Consider the following 22,235-nt stretch of genomic DNA (forward strand, 5'->3'; position numbering starts at 1 on the left):
CAATACGATCAACTTTGATAGATCAGATGCGGCGTTGGAGGTAGAAGATGTGGTTGTAGAAAGGTAAAATTTATCGTCAATCCACATTTGTCTCGCCCGCGCATAAGTGTAGGAACTTGTACGATGGTAGTGGTTCCTCTGTCTTGACTATGTGCATGTTTCTCACGCTTAGCTTATAAGTTAAGATGGTTAGTTTGAAAACACATCTAATTGTACTAAAAGTAAATATACAAATTCTAATATAGCTTAAAGCACAATACTTATCGCCATCTCCGGCGTAGTATTTTGAGTAATAAATGCCTCCCAATCTTATCATTTTATATGTGTCCAAATCTCAAAAGGCATGCTATCCGATGGTCGTGAATCTTCATCTCCCCGTCCTTTTCAATTTTCTCCTCTTTTCATTCCTCTTTCTATGTTTTGTGACCCATACACTGGCTAGTTTGCTTTTCAAAGCTCTAAATCTTTCGGCCACCGCGGATAGGAACAACGCCTTTTTAGCTTAATTAGGAGTAATATGGAACAAATTATATAGAAACAAGAAATAAACAAGTAGTTAATTTCCATATACATATACATCAATGAAAACATGTGGCTAAATACAAAAAACAAAGTACATAGAACATGAAAAGCAAAAATCGGCCCGAAATGACGTTTACTTACCCAAAATGGGTTTCATCTTTCCAAAATGAGTTTATAAGTATATGAATGGCTTTTAGTAGACTCTAATGCTTTTATATGTTGTTATAAGAGCTATATATGACCGAACATGTTGCTAACTGCGTGAAACTAAGTACATGGAACATGAAAATCATAAATTGGCCCGAAATGACCTTTACTTATCCAAAATGGGTTTCTTCTTCCCAAAATGGGTTTATAAGTATATGAATGGCTTTTAGTTGACTCTAATGGTTGTATATGTTGTTATTAGAGCTAAATATGTCCTAACATGTTGCTAAATGCGTGAAACTAAGTACATGGAACATGAAAAGCATAAATCGGCCCGAATTGGCTTTCATTTACCCAAAATGAGTTTCAAAGCATGTGAAGTGACTTTTCTTGACTATAATGGTTTTATATGTTGTAGTTATAGTTATATATGTCCTAACATGTGGCTAAATATAAAAAACAAAGTACATGGAACATGAAAATTAAAAATCGGCTCGAAATGACGTTTACTTACCAAAAATGGGTTTCATCTTTCCAAAATGGGTTTGTAAGTATATGAATGGCTTTTAGTTGACTCTAATGGTTGTATATGTTATTATAAGAGATAAATATGTCCTAACATGTTGCTAAATGCGTGAAATTAAGTGTATGAAAGATAAAAGCATAAAACGGCCCAAAATGACCTTTACTTATCCAAAATGGGTTTCATCTTCCTCTAATGGGTTTCTAAGTATATGAATGACATATATGGTTAAATATGTTGTTATTATAAGTATTCATGATGACCTAACATCGCCTAAATTCCATAAAAAAGTATTTTATATTAAAAAGTAAACTTACACAAGTGTCTTCCCATAATGATTTTTTCATTGCCTCGGGCACATCTTTCCACTTGACCAAAATGTTGAGTTTGTGCATACAAAACCCAATATGAATCCCATACTTTGCACGCCACTGACCACAAGGTTGACCCAAATCATCATACTCGAGGGTCATTTGGGTCTTAACATTTAAACCCTTAGTCGCACCCCTTCCTTTCCACTTCTTTGTTGCAAAACTAATTGGAATTTTGGATGAGACTTACAATTCTTTCTCAGCATTTTTGGGTGGCACAATGAGCGTTGAGACAGGTTGATAATCTTCCAGAGTGTTGTTGTCTATGGAGGGAGCAGTATCGCCTTGCTCCTCAAGGAGCTGAATCTTGCGCATTTCCTCATCATGTGCTATGTCTTCCGGTTCACCTTCATCCCCTCCTTCCCCGCATCATACTCATCATCATCCAATGACTTATCATATTCATCATCATTTCTTCCTCCACAATCACATCATCTAGGACCATGTTTGAAAATCCTAAAATATTTTAAAAAAGACATTAGAAACGTACAAAATCAACCAAAAATATGAAAGAAATTAGAAACGCGCAAGATTTAACAAGAACGTGAAAGAAATTAGAAACGCACAATACTTAAACAATAAAAAATGAATGAATTTAGACATTTACATGCCACTGCCCCCATCCCTGCATTAGCGTTCCCCCTCCCCCTGAACTGCCACCCCTTGCCCTGCACCGCGCCCCCTCCCCGCACTGCCACTTCCCCTCCCATTGCACTACCACTCCCCCTGCACTGCCTCCCCTTCACTGCCTCCCTGCACTGTACACATTCCCTCCCTCACTGCACACACACCCCCTCCCTGCCCTGCACTCCCCACACTCACTGCACACACCCCCTCCATGTCTTGCACTCCTCACACTCACTGCCCAACCTCCCTGCCACTGCACACACTCACTGCTAAATCCCTCACCCACCTACCACTCTCCACACTGCCCACTGCACTCACTATCCACTACCTTAATTGCCATTCCCCCACACACTCACTACATAGTGCACACACTGCCCCCTCCCTCAACTGCCTGCACTGCCCACCCCCTCCCTGCCCTGCCACTACACACACTCACTACCCACTACAAACACTCACTACACACACTGCACTACACACGCTGCACCCTCCCTCAACTGCCTGCACTTCCCACCCCCTCCCTGCCCTGCCACAGCCACTCCCTACCCCCTCCCTACCTTGCCACAACCAGTCCCCACCTCCTCCCTGCCCTCTCACAGCAACTCCCCCCCCCTGCCCTCCCTTCACAGACACAACCACTGCCCTGCCATGCCACTACCACTGTCCACACCCTTGCACAGTCCCCCACCCCCTTGCATAGTCCCCCACCCCATCAAAAATCTTGAAATAGGCCATACATGGCATTCATCTACCAAAATCGGTTTCTTCCATCATGTAACCTAACTTTATGTGACTCTAATGGTGATACATATACTAATAAGAACTATACATGACAAAACATGTGGCTAAAGCAATAAATTAAAGAAATTGAGCTTGAAAATCGAAATCGACCCAAAAAGACATTCACTTACCCAAATTGGGTTTCAAAACATGTGAAGCAAGTTTAGTTGATTGTAATACATATATATACACTAATATGAAGTATACATGACAAAACATGTGGCTAAAAGCGATAAATTAAAGAAATTGAGCTTTAAAAGCTGAAATCAGACCAAAATGACATTCACTTACCCAAATTGGGTTTCAAAACATGTGAAGCGAGTTTAGTTAATTGTAATACATATATAGATACTAATAAGAACTTTACATGACAAAACATGTGGCTAAAAGCGACAAATAAAATAAATTTAGCTTGAAAAGCAAAAATTGGCCCAAAATGACATTCACTTACCCAAATTAGGTTTCAAAACATGTGAAGGGAGTTTAGTTGATTGTAATACATATATAGACACTAATAAGAACTATATATGATAAAACATGCGGCCAAAAGTGATAAATTAAAGAAATTGAGCTTGAAAAGCCGAAATCGGACCAAAATGACATCCAGTTACCTAAATTGGGTTTCAAAACATGTGAAGCAAGTGTAGCTGATTGTAATACATATATAGATACTAAAAAGAACAATACATGACAAAACATGCGGCTAAAAGCGATAAATTAATTAAATTGAGCTTGAAAAGCGAAAATCCGCCCAAAATGACATTCACTTACCCAAATTGGGTTTCAAAACATGTGAAGCGAGTTTAGCTGATTGTAATACATATCTATATACTAAAAATAAATATACATGACAAAACATACGGCTAAAAGCGATAAATTAAAGCACTACATCTACGGTCGTTTCCGTACTTTTGTTCTCTAGGTACATATGTAGATATAAGTAACTACGTATCTACATCGTGTACTTGGAGAACTGTAGGAAATGTTGCCGAATTTTCCGTAGCATCAAAAAGAAGACATAAATTCACTAGTGAGATTAGACATCTAAGGATGGGTTAGGTTGGAGTGATAAGGACCCTTGGAAAGCATGCCTAATTTCATTAAATGTATATTGTTCATAAACTCTAATCATGTAATGAAGTTCGTTATTGACATGAGGTACTTGTTGCTTGTGTTTAATTAGAGGTCTGATTGAAATGAATTGGGCATGGATGTATGGTAGTCGTGACACGAGTGAATTGTGGATGGGGTATTTTGATTTTGTGATGCTGCATTGAGTCATCAGGCTGCAATGGGAACTGAAGGGTTTTATTGTCCTTGTGTTAATTGTGGCAATATGGGCATGGTTAGTAACATTGGGTCGCTAAGGGAGCATATCTATCATCGTGGGTTTAGACAAGACTACTAAGAATGGGGTTGGCATGGTGAGGAGGGTATATATGATGGTGGGAATGTCATTGTTAACGATGTGCATGAAAGAGGTGAGTTTGATGTCATTGAGAATGACAAGAACCTCGAGGACGAATATGAGGATGATGATGATGATGGGGACCATATCGAGGAGATGATGGAGGGGGTGGATGATCATGCTGGGAAACGACCTCGTATTTTTGAGTGCATGGCCGAGGCGTCTCGGAAACTGTTGTATCCCGGTTGTACGAGGTACACCAAGCTGACGGTCATGATAACACTCTTTAACATCAAGACGAAAGCCGGTATAAGTGACTCAGCTTTCACCCTTGTTGCAAGCATTTTTTGATTTGTTGCTGGACGACCATGAACTACCCAAGTCGAACTACTATGCGAAGAAACTGATGCGTCCCTTCGGTTTGGAGTACTAGAGGATACATGCTTGTCCAAACGATTGTGTGCTATATCGAAATGAATATGCAAATATGGATGACTGTCTTTGATGTGGGAAATCGCATTATAGGCGCACAGGGGTTGGTGATAAGAAAGGGCCTCCAACATAGGTGATGTGGTATCTTTCGATTATACCACGATTCAAGCGCATGTTTTCAATCAAGAAAGATGCTAAGAACTTGGGTGGCATGTAGAACGAAGAAAAAAGGACGGTTTTCTCAAACATCCGGTGATGCTCCTGAGTGGAAAGGTATCAATCGTCTGCATAAGACCTTTGGTGTCGAGGATAGAAATTTGAGGCTTGGCCTATGTACGGATGGGATGAACCCATTTGACACTCTTAGTTCTCAACATAGTACATGGCCGGTTCTTCTAGTTATATACAACTTGCCTCCTTGGTTGTGCATGAAACGCAAGTACATCATGTTGTCGATTCTTATTTCACGGCCGAAACAGCCTGGAAACGACATAGATGTCTACCTCCAACCACTTGTTGATGATTTGAGAAAAATGTGGGATGAAGGAGTTTCTGTGTATGATGCACATGCTGATGAGGTATTCACATTGCGTGCCATGATTTTATACACTCTTAATGACTTTCCTGCTTATGGGAGCTTATCCGGATACAAGAACAAAGGGAAGAAAGCATGCCCGATTTGCATCGACGACACGAATCTAAATACATTTCTACTTGTCACAAAGAAGTTTATATGCGGACCCGAAGGTTCCTTCGACGCGACCATCCTTATCGTAATAAGAAGAAGGCATTCGATGGAACAGTTGAGGAAGGGGTTGCTCGTAGGCCATTGACTGGTATTGAGGTTTTTGATCAGGTCAAGGGTATTGAAACGATATTCGGCAAAGGAACGGATGATGGCAGTAAGGGACTTTGGAAAAAGGAGTCTATTATGTGGAAACTTCCATATTGGAAGGATCTAGAGGTTAGACATTGTCTCGACGTCATGCACATAGAGAAAAATGTATGTGACGCAATTTGGGGACACTTATGAATATTCCACATAAGACAAAGGATAGCAAAGGAGTGCGACTGTACCTGGAAAGTGAGCGGCTTCGACCAGAGCTATGGGCTCAAAAGGGGGACACTAAGAAAAGAAAGAAAAAGAGAAAGTGTATGGCAAAGGAAAAGGAAAGGGAAAAAAAGAGGATATTCAAGAAGGGTCGGCTGCAAGAATTGAAGGAAAAGGAAAGAAAAAGGTGATAGCTGATGAAAGAAAAAGGTGATAGCTGTTGATAGAAACTATTTGCCTCCAGCTTGCTACACTTTATTTAGAGCTGAGAAACGGCTGTTTTGGGAGTCTTTGTACAACATTAAGGCTCCACCAAGGTACTCATCGAACATGACAAGATTTGTTACCTTAGACGGTGAGTTGAAGCTATCGAGTATGAAGTCTCACGATTGTCATGTAATGATGCAAGTATTCTTACCGATTGCAATTCAATGGATATTGCCGAAACGCGTGAGACATACCATAACAGAGTTGTGTTCTGTTTTCAATACTATATGTAGAAATACGTTACAACGGTCGAAGCTTGATGCTCTCCAGGCTGTGTGATAGACTTTGTGCAAGTTTGAGATGTATTTCCCACCTGCTTTCTTCGACATTATGGTCCATTTGGTTGTACATCTAGTTCGAGAGATAAAGTTATGTGGTCTGGTGTTTTTGAGGTGGTGCTATCCCTTTGAGAGACATATGGGCTCTTTGAAAGATAAAGTAAGGAATCCAGCACAACCTAAAGGATGTATTATTTAGGGGATTGTGAGTGAAGAGGTTGGTAATTTTGTGGTCGAGTTCTTAAGTAATATTGAACCTATTGGATTTCCTACGTCTCGACACGAGGGCATACTCGAGGGTAAAGGTGCACTTGGCTCCAAAATGATTGTACCTGTTGTTGAAATGCGGATATAAGCACACTTATTTGTATTGCAGCATATGGTACAGGTCCATCCCTACTTGGATGAGCATATGGAGGAGTTGCGTGATCAGAATCCAAGAAAAGGGACTAGAGCATTGATGTAGATGCATAATAAGACGTTTATTGAATGGTTTCATAACCGGTTAATGTGTAAAGTAGATTCCACTGTTTCAGAAACTCTTAAGTGGCTAGCATTTTGTCCTCGAGAAGCTGTGCACTCCTATGAGGGTTATGTTGTTAATGGATATACGTTTTGGACAGATTGTCAAGATGAAAAATCGAGATCTTTGTATAATAGGGTGTCTAGGGGGGGGGAGGGCAGTGAGTATAGACAGTGGGGGGAGGACTGTGCATGGCAGTGGTAGTGAAAGGGAGTGCAAGTGGGTGAGTGAGGGTGTTTGAGGGAGGGGGAGGCAGTGAGTGAGTGTAGGGAGTGGCAGTGTGGTAGTGGGGGGAGGGCTGTGAAGAGCAATAGTAGTGGGAAGGAGTGCAAGGATTGCAGGTGGGTGAGTGAGGGTGTTTGAGGGATAGGGAGGCAGTGAGTGAGTGCAGGAAGTGACAGTGGGGCAGTGGGGGGAGGAATGTGTAGGGTTGTGGTAGTGGGAGGGGCAGTGGGTGAGGTGGGTGGCAGTGAGTGAAGGCACTCATGTTCTTGTTTTATCTGTCGATTCTTATAATTTCTTTCATGTTTTTGTTTGATCTTGCGCGTTTCTAATATCTTTTTGTAAAAATTTCAGGATTTTCAAACATGGTCCAAGAGGATGTGATTGTGGAGGAAGAAAATGATGATGAATACGATAAGTCATTGGATGATGACGAGTATGATGCGGATAAGGAGGAGGATAAAGATGAACCAGAAGATATAGCGCATGATGAGGAGAAGCGCTTGCAAGATGAGGAAATGCGCAAGGTTCGCCTTCTTGAGAAGCAAGGCGATAATGCTCCCCCATTGGCAACAACGCTCGAGAAGATTATCCTGTTGTCTCATCGCTCAGTGTGCCACCTGAAAAAGGCGGGAAAGAATTGCAAGTTTCAACCAAAACTCAAAGGAGTGTTACAACAAAGAAGCGGAAAGGGAGGGGTGCGAATAAGGGTTTGAATGTTAAGACCCAAATGACCCTCGAGTATGATGATTTCGGTCAACCTTGTAGTCAGTGGCGTGTAAAGTATGGGCAGCATATTGGGTTTTGTATGCGAAAATTCAACATTTTGGTGAAGTGGAAAGATGTGCCCGAGGCAATAAAGAAATCATTATGGGAAGACGCTTGTGTAAGTTAACTTTTTAACATTTACCAAAGCATGTTCCATGTACTTAATTTCACGTAATTAGCAACATGTTAGGACAAATTTAGCTCTAATAACAACATATACAACCATTATAGGCAATTTAAAGCATTCATATACCTAGAAACCCATTTTGGGAACATGAAAACCATTTTGGGTAAGTAAAGGTCATTTCGGGCCGATTTTTGCTTTTCATGTTCCATGTACTTTGTTTTTTGTATTTAGCCACATGTTTTCATTGATGTATATGTATAAGCAAATTAACTCCTAGTTTATTTCTTGTTTCTATAGAATTTGATCCATATTACTCCTAATGAAGCTAAAAAGGTGTTGTTCCTATCCGCGATGGCCGAAAGATTTAGAGCTTTCAAAAGCAAACTAGTTAGTGGATGGATCACGAAATGGAGAAAGAGGAATGAAAAGAGGAGGAAAATTCAAAAGGACGTGGGAGATGAAGATTCACGACAACCGGATAGCATGACTTTGAGATTTGGACACAAATAAAACGACAAGATTGGGAGGGCATTTGTTGCCCAAAATACTATGCCCGAGATGGTGGTAAGTATATTGTGCTTTAAGCTATATTAGAATTTTTATATTTACTTTGAGTACAATTATATGTCTTTTAAAACTAACCATGTTATCTTATAGGCTAAGCGTGAGAAACACGCACAGAGTGTAAGACAGAGGAACCACTACCATCATATGGGTTCCTACACTTATGCGAGGGCGAGACAGATGTGGATTGACGGCAAATTTTCCCTTCTACGACGACATATTCTACCTCCAATGCCACATCAATCAAAGTTGACCGTGTCGCTGATTGGTGGTGCTTCATGCATAGGCGTGATTCAGACAATAAGATGACCATTTCAAATCCGGGGACCTTGAAGATAGCCAAGGCCGTTGTAAGTACATTCGCTCCTTTTAAATTGCTCCCCCCATTTTTTTTTTGGCTCCCTCGGTTTTCTTTTCAACCCCGCTACATATTTTGCTCTAGCTTGCTGCCCCACCCCTCCCAACCTTAGACCCCCGCTCCCCCACCCCTGCTGCCCTCCCACACTACTGCCCTCCTACCCCCTCCCCCACTTCTGAAGACCTTCCCCAACCCTACTGCCTTCCCCCCTTGCTGCCGTCACCCATTTAGGCCTCCCCTACCCCTGCTGCCTTCCCCCCTTGCTGCTCCACTCCTGTTTCCCTCCCCCTGCTGCATCCCACTCCCACAGACCTCCCCCACCCCTGCTGCACTCCCCGTTGCTACCCTTGCTGCCTCCCCCTTGCTGCCCACCCTTACTGCCTTCCCCCTTGCTGCCCCCACCCTGCAGACCTCCCCCACATTGCTGCCTTCCCACCTTCTGCCCCATAGCACCCTCCTCCCCTTGCTGACCCACCTTCTACCGCCCACTCCCCTTGTTGCCCTCCTCCCCTTGCACAATCGTTCTCATTCACTTGCACAATCCCCCTCCCCTCTTACACTCACTCTCATTCACTCGCTCTCATTTGAAACTAACACTTATTTTTCTATAATCCATGTAGATGGGGGTCAAGCAAAAAGAGGTTAGCGACGAGTTCACTCCCGAAGCCAACAAAGATGCTCTTTACGAGACTTTGGGAAAGGACCACAATGGACGTGTGACAAAAGGCTACAGTAAAGATTCTTCCACAATCACAAGGTCACGCTCTAATGCTCCCGCCCCACATGATATGGAAGCCATGGTACAAGCTCTTCGGGAGAAGCTTACGGAGGAAATTACAGAGAAGGTGTGGGAGAAACTCACGGGAAGTTTCAACGCGGTCCTTTCAGAGTATGGTTTACCGGCGACACGTCAACCTAAACTGAATTGTCCTTTGGAGGACAAAGCTAACCATTCTAACACACAAAAATCAGCACCGTCTATACTTGAGTTAGGGGTAACTACTACTCTTCTTATAACTTCAAAAACTAAGTCATTATATAAACTAACCTCAATTCATATACTTTGGAAGGAAGAAACGCCTTGCCAGCTTTTACTAGATGTAAAAGATGAGGGTTTGATTGTGGTGGTTGAAGGAAATGCACAACCACAAAGTGAACGAGCAACAGTCCATCATCAGTCTGTGGACAATGATCACTTGTCGGTTAGTGTAGTCTCGATCACTCCTGGTAACGAAGACTTTGCTCTCCCACTGCCTAACCCGTCGACGGATACATATGTCTTCACCGACGCTCGTGGTAGTTATGTGTTGTGGCCATCGGCATGGGTGAAGTTTTCAGATGAGATAAAATGAAGCAACTTAATTATTCAATCATATTGATCTATTTATTTCATATCTATTAAGTATTAATTAAGTAAGTTGAATGTTTTTCGGTTTCAATCAATAGGTTCAGGAGATAATAAAGAAGCCCAACGAAAGCAAGGCAGACTCACCTCCTCTAGAAAAGGTGAAGGAAAAGGAGGGTTCAAGCAAGCCAAAGAAGGCGATTTTGGGGGAAGGAACGCAAGTCTCCAAAGGTTCAAGTCGCCAACAAAACCCTCCTAAACCTACTTGGATTGAGTCATCAACGCTTCAATGTCTCACTGAGGCATGCTCATGGCTACATGCAAATATGCATCATATGCCGGATGATACACCTTTGGAGGTTAAGTTGGGTACCAAGGAATTTAACTACCAGGAGGAAGCGTCGACATGGGTGTCCAAGGAGGATGTGAAAGAGTTCCTTTGTCTAGATATGTTGAATGTTTCGTTAATTCAAGCATTCATGAGGTATAACATCGGTACTTATGAAATGTATGAACTTTCTTTGCAATACACTAGTGGAAAAAGCATTATATGTCACTTTGTACCGGATGCGGTTTTCGTAAAATTGCATCCGAAAATGAACAAAAAATGCGAGGGAAACTTGGCAAAGAAAAGCGGATGCGGTCCAAAAAAAACCGCATCAGATTTAATATCGGATGCGGTTTTTTTCGAACCGGATGCGGTTTAGGGGACCGCATCCGAAACTCCTCTGCTCAATGCCTTTGCTTAAAACATCCGCCTATTCTAAACATAAATTTTTTCCTCCCAAGCAAAATACTCACTGCACGAACAACTTGCGCCCCTACCACTACCCACGCCGGCGACTTGCCACCACCACCAACTCCGGCGACTTGCGCACGTGAAGATTCGCCACCACCAGCTGGGTTAGTTACGCCCTAATTTTGCGCCACCACTGCCCTTATATCACGCCACCACTTCCCTAGTTTGTTGCCACCACTGCTGCTCCCTAGCTTCATTTTTCCTCCTCCCCTTCCTAACCAACTACATTACCACCTTTTCCTAGCTAGATAAGTAAAAATTTCACAACTTTTATTGTAATCTCATAAATTTATAATTCATTGCAATTTTATGAATAATTGTTAGTGAAATTAGGTTGTATAATAGTTTAAGGGTTTAAATTTTATTCATTTGAGTTAATTTTATTTTAATTGGAGTAGTTAGTTCGATTTACAGGTTAAAAAACTAGGTCCTTGTGGTAGGATGAGTATGATTGTTATTTTTGTAGTTTAGTTTAGTTTAGTTTAGTTTAGTTTAGTTTAGTTTAGTTTAGTTTAATTTAGTTTAGTTTAGTTTAGTTTAGTTTAATTTAGTTTAGTTTGGTAATTTATACTAATTTGAACTTTAAACATTGCTATTGATTATTGAAGCTAGCTAGTGACGGAGTGCTAGTGACGGAGTGTTGAGTTCCATTTCCCTATTTACAACCTTGATATTGGTATGTTATCGCTCATACTTAACTTTCTTTAATTTCATATATTACTAAATTGGTTTATATGTGTAAATTGGTTTATATGTGCAAATATGTAAATATGTATCGTTGAATTAAGATTAGATGTAAGATACTTATCTTTTAGCCGCATGTAATGGCATGTTTAGTTCTTATAAGGATCACTATATATGTAAGAAACCGATTTGGGTACATGAAACTTGTTATAGCCTATTTCTAGTTTTGAGCAGGGGTGGGGGACTGTGCAAGGGGGTGGGGGACTGTGCAAGGGGGTGTGTGCAGTGGGGGGGAGAGGCAGTGTAGGGGTGTGTGTAGTGGGGAGGGGGGGGGGGGGAAGTGCAGGGGGAAGGTGGCAAGGGGGTGGTGACAGTGCAGGGGGGTGGGGGGCTGCAGGGGTGGGGGCAGTGTGCACGGGGGTGGGGGAGTGCTGTAGTGCAGGGGGGCTGTGCAGGGGGCGGGGGTGTGCAGGGGTGCTGCAGCAGGGTGCAGGGGGAGGGTGGGGGGGAGTTAGGGGGGAGTGCAGGGGGTGTGGGAGGGCTGCAAGGGTGGGTGCAGGGGGGCAGTGTGCACAGGGGGTGGGGGAGGGCTACAATGCAGGGGGCAGGTGGTAGGGGGTGGTAGATGGTTGCCATGTGGCAGGGGGGTGGTTTGGCGCAGCACGACATCATTTTTCTTTGTTTAAGTATGCGCATTTCTAATTTCCTTCATGTTCTTGTTATATCTTTCGATTTTATAATTTATTTCATGTTTTTGTTTGATCTTGCGCGTTTCTAAAATCTTTTTGTAAATATTTCAGGATTCTCAAACATGGTCCTAGATGATGTGATTGTGGAGGAAGAAAGTGACAATACGTCATCATTTGATGATGACGAGTATGATGCGGATAAGGAGGAGGATAAAGGTCAATCGGAAGATGTAGTGCATGATGAGGAGAAGTGATTGGAAAATGAGGAAATGCGCAAGGTTCACCTCCTTGAGGACCAAGGAGATAATGCTCCCCTCATTGACAACAACGCTCGGGAAGATTATCCAGCTGTCTCGTTGTTGAGTTTGCCACCCAAAAAACCCGGGAAAGAGTTGCAAGTTTCAACCAAAACTCCAAGGAGTGTTGCAACAAAGAAGCGGAAAGGTAGGGGTGCAAATAATTAACCTTTGCAAGTTGAAGTTAATACATGCTGGAGCAGTATTATAGTTGCTATCGAAGTGAGGACGTTTGACTTTGTAATAGTTAGTCGTTTATTATTTATAATATATCTTTCCATTTAAGAGTTGTTAGTGCTCTCGATTCTCTATTGATTGTTGCTCCGCGAAAGCGTTGAGGTTGTTGAGCTTGGGGATTTGGAAATATTTTATAAATTGAATTTGCGAACAGGTTTAAATCATTTTTCGCTTTAGCGTTGTCTTATTTTCAAAGGAAACTCTGCCGGATTTTCTGTAGAAATTTATGGGAATAGAGTCTGAGAATCAGAGCGTAGTTATAATAGTTTATTTATTTGAATAGAGTTGGGAATTGAGTTCCACACTCTCCGATATAGTTCGGTGAGTGTGATGGTAATAGTCCGAGTTACCTCGACTAGAGTCTCTTTCGATGTGCTTAATCCTTTGTAAGCTGGTCGGGAAATTCGGGCTGTTACAAGTGGTATAAGAGCTTGAGTAGTTTTTGGATACACTGTAATCTTTACATCATAGTGTAGGGGTTGAATATAGGTCTAATGAATTGACTAAAGAGTTAGGTATAAATGAATCAAGCCGTATGAGTGTTTGCGCTTACGCGTGTACTATAGGAATCCATTTATTTAAATGGGTATTAAGTGTGTGTATATTTGCTAATGTGTATATTATTATCTTGTTATGACTTGATTGTTCATGATATTATTTTACTTAAAAGTGTGTATTTCGAAAAAATTTGTATGATTTGCTTAAGTAAATGAATTTCAAACGAGATCTCTGTCGATGATCATGAGATGATTGAAATCCAATGCCAACAAGTTTACCCCTTTTGTTTTCTTTGCTCCTTAATTTCGCGAATCAAGTTGAAGTATAGATACAAAAGATGATGGTAGAATGGAGGCTGGCCATTCATGTCTTTGGAGCTTGAGATTTTAGTTTTATGAAAATAACTATTTGTAATTTCGAGGACGAAACTTATTTTAAGGATGGTAGAGTGTAATAGCCCTGTTTTTAAGAGTCTTTATTTAAATGCTAATTATATTTATTAAGTTAATTATGTTCTGAAAATATTATTTTATTTCAGAGTTGTGTAGTGTGATTTTTATATTATCGTGTTTGCAGTATATATATTTATTTAATTATATGAGATTATTATTATTATTATTATTATTATTATTATTATATTATTATTATTATTATTATTATTATTATTATTATTATTATTATTATTATTATTATTATTATTATTATTATTATTATTATTATTATTATATTATTATTATTATTATTATTATTATTATATATTATTATTATTATTATTATTATTATTATTATTATTATTATTATTATTATTATTATTATTATTATTATTATTATTATTATTATTATTATTATTTTGGGTCTTATGTGTGACTAAATTGTGTGGTATTTAGTCAAATAGGAAGTCAAAGCCGATTTTCCCTTCAACTCTTATATCTTATGTCGGTTTGATTTGGTTGATGAAAACCCAAGCCCAAAGAAATCTAATCCCATTTACTTATTCTCTCTCTTCACTTATTTTTATTTCTCTTTGAGCGTGGCTTTCTTGGAGCAAGCCAGACAGCTCCTCCTCCCTCCCTCTCTTCGTGTTTTCCTCTTGAAACGCTAGAGGAGATTCCAACCATGAGCTATTCAATTCATGATTCAGCAAATCTTTGCAATCTAAGGCTAGTAAATCCTTTTTATTTTTCTGATTTCCTTTCTTTCATGAAAGAGCAAACCCAAATTCCCTAAAACCCCAATATCTCTCTCTTGTCCCCTGCTTTCTCCATCGCCAGAATCCGATTGTTTCCTCGCTGTTGTTGTGCATTGTCTTAGCGTTACTGCTCGCCGGAGCTGCATCTCACTACTCGCGTCTCTCTCCTCTGTTCGTGCTGCTACCGCGCGCGAAGTGCCGTCGTCGTCGCGGCAGCTGCTCTGAGTTGTTACTCGACGAAAAACCGCCGGAATACGTCGTGTTGCTGCGATTTAGCCTCGTCGGCTCTCTGTCACCACTCGCCGAAGGCCCAACTCCCCTCCCTGTTCTTCGCTGCTCACAAGAGCAGAGGTACACCCGCACCTCTGTATTTCCCCCCCCCCCCTGAAATTCTGATTACATACAAGTTTAATTACGTTGTTAATTTCTTTCAAGTTGAACCTAAATCAGATTTTAGTGAGTTAACCTAGAATTGGATTTTGTTTCATTTCAAGATTTGTTGTTGATGTTATAGTTGTATGATTATGTGTTATTAGTATTATTAAATTTAGGCTCATGTGTATTGATGGAATAATTCCATTAATAGTTGCAATCTAGTTTATATATTAAGAAGTTATTATTATAAGTGATTGATGGATTATATATGGGAGGTTGACTAGACTTGTGATGACATGAGTTAGTAAGAAGTAGCTCAAATATCTTTAGTTTAATGTTGATAGAAAATTACCAATAAATGTGGTAGTAATCCAAGTTTATGGTTGAAGTATAAGTTAAAAGAATAGTAATTAAGAAGTGTATGATGCTCATGTGTTTAAATAGTTTTCTCATATTAAGTTAGAAAGAGAATTAATTAGTCCTTATTAGTAATGTGAAGAGTACTTGAGTTAGTTTTATTAACTATGGATTCGATTAATGAAGATGTGGTTAATAAAGTATTTTAGTTTGATAACTATAAACGGAATAAGATAATAAAGTCGGCTTATTTGACTAGTGATTCACTAAAGTGTATTAGTGTGTGTGTTTAACTACATAAATCAAAGTAAGTTAAGAATTACTTTGAAGAAGTCCCACTTAGATAATGAAATTGTTTTAATGAGATAAACTCACTATGTATGACCATGAGTATGATCTGTACTTGGTTTTATTACTGTTTATGTTAATAAGAACTCAGCTAATGGTATAACTTGGATTATATTTTGTTACTTATAATCAACCTATGATCGATGAAACTTGAGTCATGTGTTTTTGGTTAACTCTCGTTAGTTAATTCTAACTGAGAGACTTAGTAACATTATTTGTTGACATGATTAACTACTACCAGTTGTGTTTATGTTGGTAATTGGAATTGCAAAGCATATATGTGTCGATTTCAAATATGTATTTATAAGAGTTATATGTTAAATGATTATGGTTATCTTTAGGGGAAATTACTAGGTTGGATACAAGTTGCTAATTACTTTAATAGTCTAGATTATTGGAGGATGATTTTGGGATGGAGTATTATTCGGAATTATGAAGGAGATTATAATATTGGAATTGTTATTCGATTGGTAAGGATTTGAGTGCAAGATAGAAATCAGTTTATTGAGGTTTATTTATGAGTCAAGCTAGCTTCATATTCTCAATATATTTGTTGGTAGCCGAATTATGTTCTTGATTTAGGTAAGGTTGTGAGTTATGTTTAGTTGGTTTAGTTATATAATTTAGAGTTATGATTATGGAATTGGGATGTTGAAGGTTGATAATTTCTAAATCGGGAATTAGTTATGATTATGTTTTCTAGTTCAGATTAGTCTAAGTTTGGTTATTGATTATCGATGTTATTTTGTGGTGGTTGTTGGAGGATGGCTATGTAGACGTATATAATTCAAGATGATATGGGGAAATCAAGTCATCATGCTTGGAAGTTTCGCATAATTGTTATAGAGTGGATGTAACCTTTATGTTCAGCAACATATATTTAAATGCTCCTGTGTGCGTTATATTGGATATTAGATATCATATATCATTTATACTGATGCCCATGATTATAGATGCATCTCTATGAGTTAGTTGTGAATTGCTATCGGATTATTATAAAAGTATTCTTTTTGTTCACATTGGAGTTTTTCGAAAATACTATGTTTCTTAAAATATGATTTGGTATGATAATGAGGAAATGATTCAGATATGAGTTAAGACCAGATAAGGTCGAATATGATGTTATGTTATGAGTATTGAGGATTCAAGTATGAATCATTAAATATCTTATTTTATAAATATAAAACTGAGGTATGAACAGGCAACCCGAGTTAGGGTGGGTAGAGTCCCTAGCTGTTGCCTTCCAAGAAGGGCGAATTCCTGGCGTTATAGGACATGTCCGGGTAAGTCTTGCAAGCAGAACAATAAAAGGCTGGGTGACGACCCTCAATAGTTTGGAGACAGCTGGTACTGGTCCCCTCTCCACTCGTGTTCATGCCAAACGATCTGATTTTGTGAAAATATAGTAACTGAGTTGAAAGGTTGATTAAATGAGAATATAGAAACATGCCATTGTTGAGAGCCACCTTATTTTGTTGTTACTATGTAATTGATGATGTATTATGGAACGTGGAATTTGGAAATGTAATATGTATGTTCAACAAGAATATTGCTGCTAAGTATGCTATGATTGGTCTGATTGTTGAACTTATGTTGATTGTGTGAGAGTCGTTTTCAAGTAAAAAACCACCAAAGCATGTGTTACTCTTGTTTACGGGTTAGTACTCAGCTTTGCTGATGTGTATATGTTGTTTTGTCATTTATGTGGCCTGTCACTTGGTGGGTGGTAGTTTTCCTAAATGTGTCAGGTTGAAGCCGAAAGTTAACCTTTGCAAGTTGAAGTTAATACAAGCTGGAGCAGTATTATTGTTGCTATCAAAGTGAGGACGTTTGACTTTGTAATAGTTAGTCGTTTATTATTTATAATATATCTTTCCATTTAAGAGTCGTTAGTGCTCTCGATTCTCTATTGATTGTTGCTCCGCAAAAGCGTTGAGGTTGTTGAGCTTTGGGATTTGGAAATATTTTATAAATTGAATATGCGAACAGGTTTAAATCATTTTTCGCTTTAGCGTTATCCTATTTTCAAAGGAAACACTGCCGAATTTTTGTAGAAATTTGTGGGAATAGAGTATGAGAATCATAGCGTAGTTATAATAGTTAATTTATTTGAATAGAGTTGGGAATTGAGTTCCACACTCTCCGATATAGTTCGGTGAGTGTGATGGTAATAGTCCGAGTTACCTCGACTAGAGTCTCTTTCGCTGTGCTTAATCCTTTGTAAGCTGGTCGGGAAATTCGGGCTGGTACACTAAGTATGTTGAATGTTTCTCGGTTTCAATCAATAGGTTTTAGAGAGAATAAAAAAGCCAACCGAACGCAAATTGGACTCACCTCCTCTACAAAAGGTGAAGGAAAAGGAGGGTTCAAGCAAGCTGAAGAAGGCGATTTCGGGGGAATGAACGCAAGTCTCCAAAGGTTCAAGTCCCAAACAAAACCCTCCTAAACCTACTTAGATCGAGTCATCAACGCTTCAAGGTCTCAGTAAGGCATGCTCGTGGCTACATGCAAATATGCGTGATATGCCAGTTAATACACCTTTGGAGGTTAAATTTGGTGTCACGGAATTCAACTACCAGGAGGAATAGTCGACATGGGTGTCCAAGGATGATGTGAAAGAGTTCCTTTGCGGAGATATGTTGAATGTTTCATTAATTCAAGCATTCATGAGGTATAACATCGGTACTTATGAAATGTATGAACTTTCTTTGCAATATCAAATAATATATCTATGTTATGTATATGATTGTGCTTTGAATTAAAGATTACTCCAAGAGTCTCCTTGTGGACGCGGTCAGTTTGGGTGGTTATGTCCAGATTTCGTCCGAGCTAACAACTATTTGCAAAACCGAGCTGAGGTTAAGGAGTATATAAGGCTATGTGTCCAAACAGCTCAACATTCACAATATAAGTTCATATTTCCCCCTTGTTTTGAAGAGTATATTTCTTAACCTTATCCATTTTTAGCACTTAATAATTATTATACAATACATGTATGTACTCACATGATTGCTTCGTAACTTGATTTTGTGATTTTACTGCCCATTGGTCGCTTCTTGTGATTTCTCCTACAAACAACACAGTATATAAGTTTGATTCTGCAGCTCAACATCCACCACGATCCTTACTCCTCAAATCATGCATAAATAGATATGTAATTAGCTCCAACACGTTTCACTAATTTCTTCCTTTGTCCACTTCTCACATGAAATTAAAATAACTACAGCTGCTTGAAGAAGGTTTGGAGAAGAGGAAGAGTTCCTTAGTGGAAAGCAATGAAGGTAATTCATATTATTTTTCTACCTCTTTCTTTAATTTTACAATAAACAAACATGTATGTTTCTTACATGATTTTTCAATGTAATTCTATAATTAGTGTGCTCAACAACTCGGGGGAACCGAGTGTGGCTACTATGTGCTGAGGTTCATGTTCGAAATAGCCTCATGTTGCAAGGAAGTCGGGGATATTGACAAGGTATTATACATGACAACCCATTTACACCTTTTTGGACCTATTTTGGCCTTTCAAGTTCAATTTATCCACATTTAGCCACATGTTAGGAAATATATAGTAATAATAGCAGCATATATGACGATTAAAGTCAAGAAAAAACCATTTCTCATGCTCTGAAACCCAATTTGGGTAAATGAACGTCATTTCGGGCCGATATTAGACTTTCATGTTTATTTTCCTTAAATTCTCGCATTCCGTCACATGTTAGGACATATATAGTACTAATAGCAACATATATAACTATTAGAGTCAAGAAAAACCATTTCTCATGCTTTGAAACCCAACTTGGGTAAATAAAGGTCATTTAGGGCCGATATTAGACTTTCAGGTTCATTTTCCTTCAATTCTCACATTCAGCCACATGTTAGGACATATATAGTACTAATAGCAACATATATAACCATTAGGGTCAAGAAAAACCCTTTCACATGCTTTGAAACCCAATTTGGGTAAATGAAGGTAATTTAGGGTCGATATTAGACTTATGCTCATTTCCTTTAATTCTCTCATTTAGTCACATGCTAGGACATATATAGTACTAATAACAACAAATTTAACCATTAGAGTCAAATTAAATCATTTTTCATGCTTTGAAACCCAATTTAGGTAAGTGAAGGCCATTTCCGGCCGATTTTTGTCTTCTTAGCTCAACTTTCATTAACCTCCCGCACTTAGTCTCATTACTGACCTCTTATATGTGTTTTCTTATGATTGTTTTTATATGGTGCTCATCAAGGGCAAGTCAAGGTAGGATTCTTTAACCACTTCCGAGATAAACAAGGTTCGTGATTTGCTAGCACGCTACCTTACCGACATTTGCATGTGAGGATGATGTCACGACTTTAAGCTTCTTTGTTAGGATTATCTTACTAGATACACTCACTTCATATGTTTATTTTTAATTTTAGTACTTATTTATAACTTCATTTGTAGTACATTATCAATATTTATATATAATAATACCATTTTGAGTACTTTATGCGCACGGGTGCGTGAGATATTTTTTCAATTAAGGCAAGTTTAGATACAAGCTTTATATATAATAATACCATTTTGAGTACTTTATGGCTAACTGATATTGCTCATCATCATTTAGCTATTGCATTTATTTTTCTTGTTGCTCGTCATATGTATAGAACAAACTTTGGAATTGGGCACAGTATGAAAGATCTTTTAGAAGCACATATTCCTCCAGGGGGACGGTTGGGACGCGGTCATAAGGGTCTTTATGACACAATCAACAATTCGCTTCATTTTCAATTAGGACTTGCCCTAGCCTCTTTAGGTGTTATAACTTCCTTGGTAGCTCAACACATGTATTCTTTACCTGCTTATGCGTTCATAGCACAAGACTTTACTACTCAAGCTGCGTTATATACGCATCACCAATACATCGCAGGATTCATTATGACAGGAGCTTTTGCTCATGGAGCTATATTTTTCATTCGAGATTACAATCCGGAACAGAATGAAGATAATGTATTGGCAAGAATGTTAGACCATAAAGAAGCTATCATATCCCATTTAAGTTGGGCCAGCCTCTTTTTAGGGTTCCATACTTTGGGTCTTTATGTTCATAATGATGTCATGCTTGCTTTTGGTACTCCAGAAAAACAAATTTTGATCGAACCTATATTTGCTCAATGGATACAATCGGCTCATGGTAAAACTTCATATGGGTTTGATGTCCTTTTATCCTCAACAAGTGGCCCGGCATTCAATGCGGGTCGAAGTATATGGTTGCCCGGCTGGTTAAATGCTGTTAATGAGAATAGTAATTCCCTATTTTTAACAATAGGGCCTGGAGACTTTTTGGTTCATCATGCTATTGCTTTAGGTTTACATACAACTACTTTGATCTTAGTAAAAGGTGCTTTAGATGCACGCGGTTCCAAGTTAATGCCAGATAAAAAGGATTTCGGTTATAGTTTTCCTTGCGATGGTCCAGGACGAGGCGGTACTTGTGATATTTCGGCTTGGGACGCATTTTATTTGGCAGTTTTCTGGATGTTAAATACCATTGGATGGGTTACCTTTTATTGGCATTGGAAGCACATCACATTATGGCAGGGTAATGTTTCACAATTTAATGAATCTTCCACTTATTTGATGGGATGGTTAAGAGATTATCTATGGTTAAACTCTTCACAACTTATCAATGGATATAATCCATTTGGTATGAATAGTTTATCGGTTTGGGCGTGGATGTTCTTATTTGGACATCTTGTTTGGGCTACGGGATTTATGTTCTTAATTTCGTGGCGTGGATATTGGCAGGAGTTGATTGAAACTTTAGCATGGGCTCATGAACGCACACCTTTGGCCAATTTGATTCGATGGAGAGAGATAAACCGGTGGCTCTTTCCATTGTACAAGCAAGATTAGTTGGATTAGCCCACTTCTCCGTAGGTTATATATTCACATATGCGGCTTTCTTGATTGCCTCTACATCGGGCAAATTTGGTTAATTTGTGTGTTATCTTCACAATAATCTCATTTATTTCGATGGAGAAGGGAGCCCCCTTTCTTATACACTTTTACATCTAGGATCCGACTTGTATCATTGATACTAATAGGAACTGAACCATTATGGCAAAGAAAAGTTTGATTCAGCGGGAGAAGAAGAGGCAAAAATTAGAACAAAAATATCATTTGATTCGTCGATCCTCAAAAAAAGAAATAAGCAAAGTAGCATCCTTGAGTGCTAAATGGGAAATTCATGGAAAGTTACAATCTCTACCACGTAATAGTGCACCTACGCGTCTTCATCGACGTTGTTTTTTGACCGGAAGACCGAGAGCTAACTATCGACACTTTGGGTTATCCGGACACATACTTCGTGAAATGGTTCAGACATGTTTGTTGCCAGGGGCAACAAGATCAAGTTGGTAAGGATAAAAAGAAATTTTCATTTCTAAGATCATCATCGATCATAGAGA

General features: G+C 39.0%; 1 pseudogene; it reads left to right on the plus strand.

Annotated features, from left to right (window-relative positions):
• The first annotated feature begins 19,057 nt into the window (after window positions 1–19,057).
• The window catches only part of LOC125494047 (photosystem I P700 chlorophyll a apoprotein A2-like), a 3,281-nt pseudogene continuing 103 nt past the window's right edge, over window positions 19,058–22,235 (plus strand).

This window comes from Beta vulgaris, chromosome 3, assembly GCF_026745355.1.
Source record: "Beta vulgaris subsp. vulgaris cultivar EL10 chromosome 3, EL10.2, whole genome shotgun sequence".
In the NCBI taxonomy this organism is placed as follows: domain Eukaryota; kingdom Viridiplantae; phylum Streptophyta; class Magnoliopsida; order Caryophyllales; family Amaranthaceae; genus Beta; species Beta vulgaris.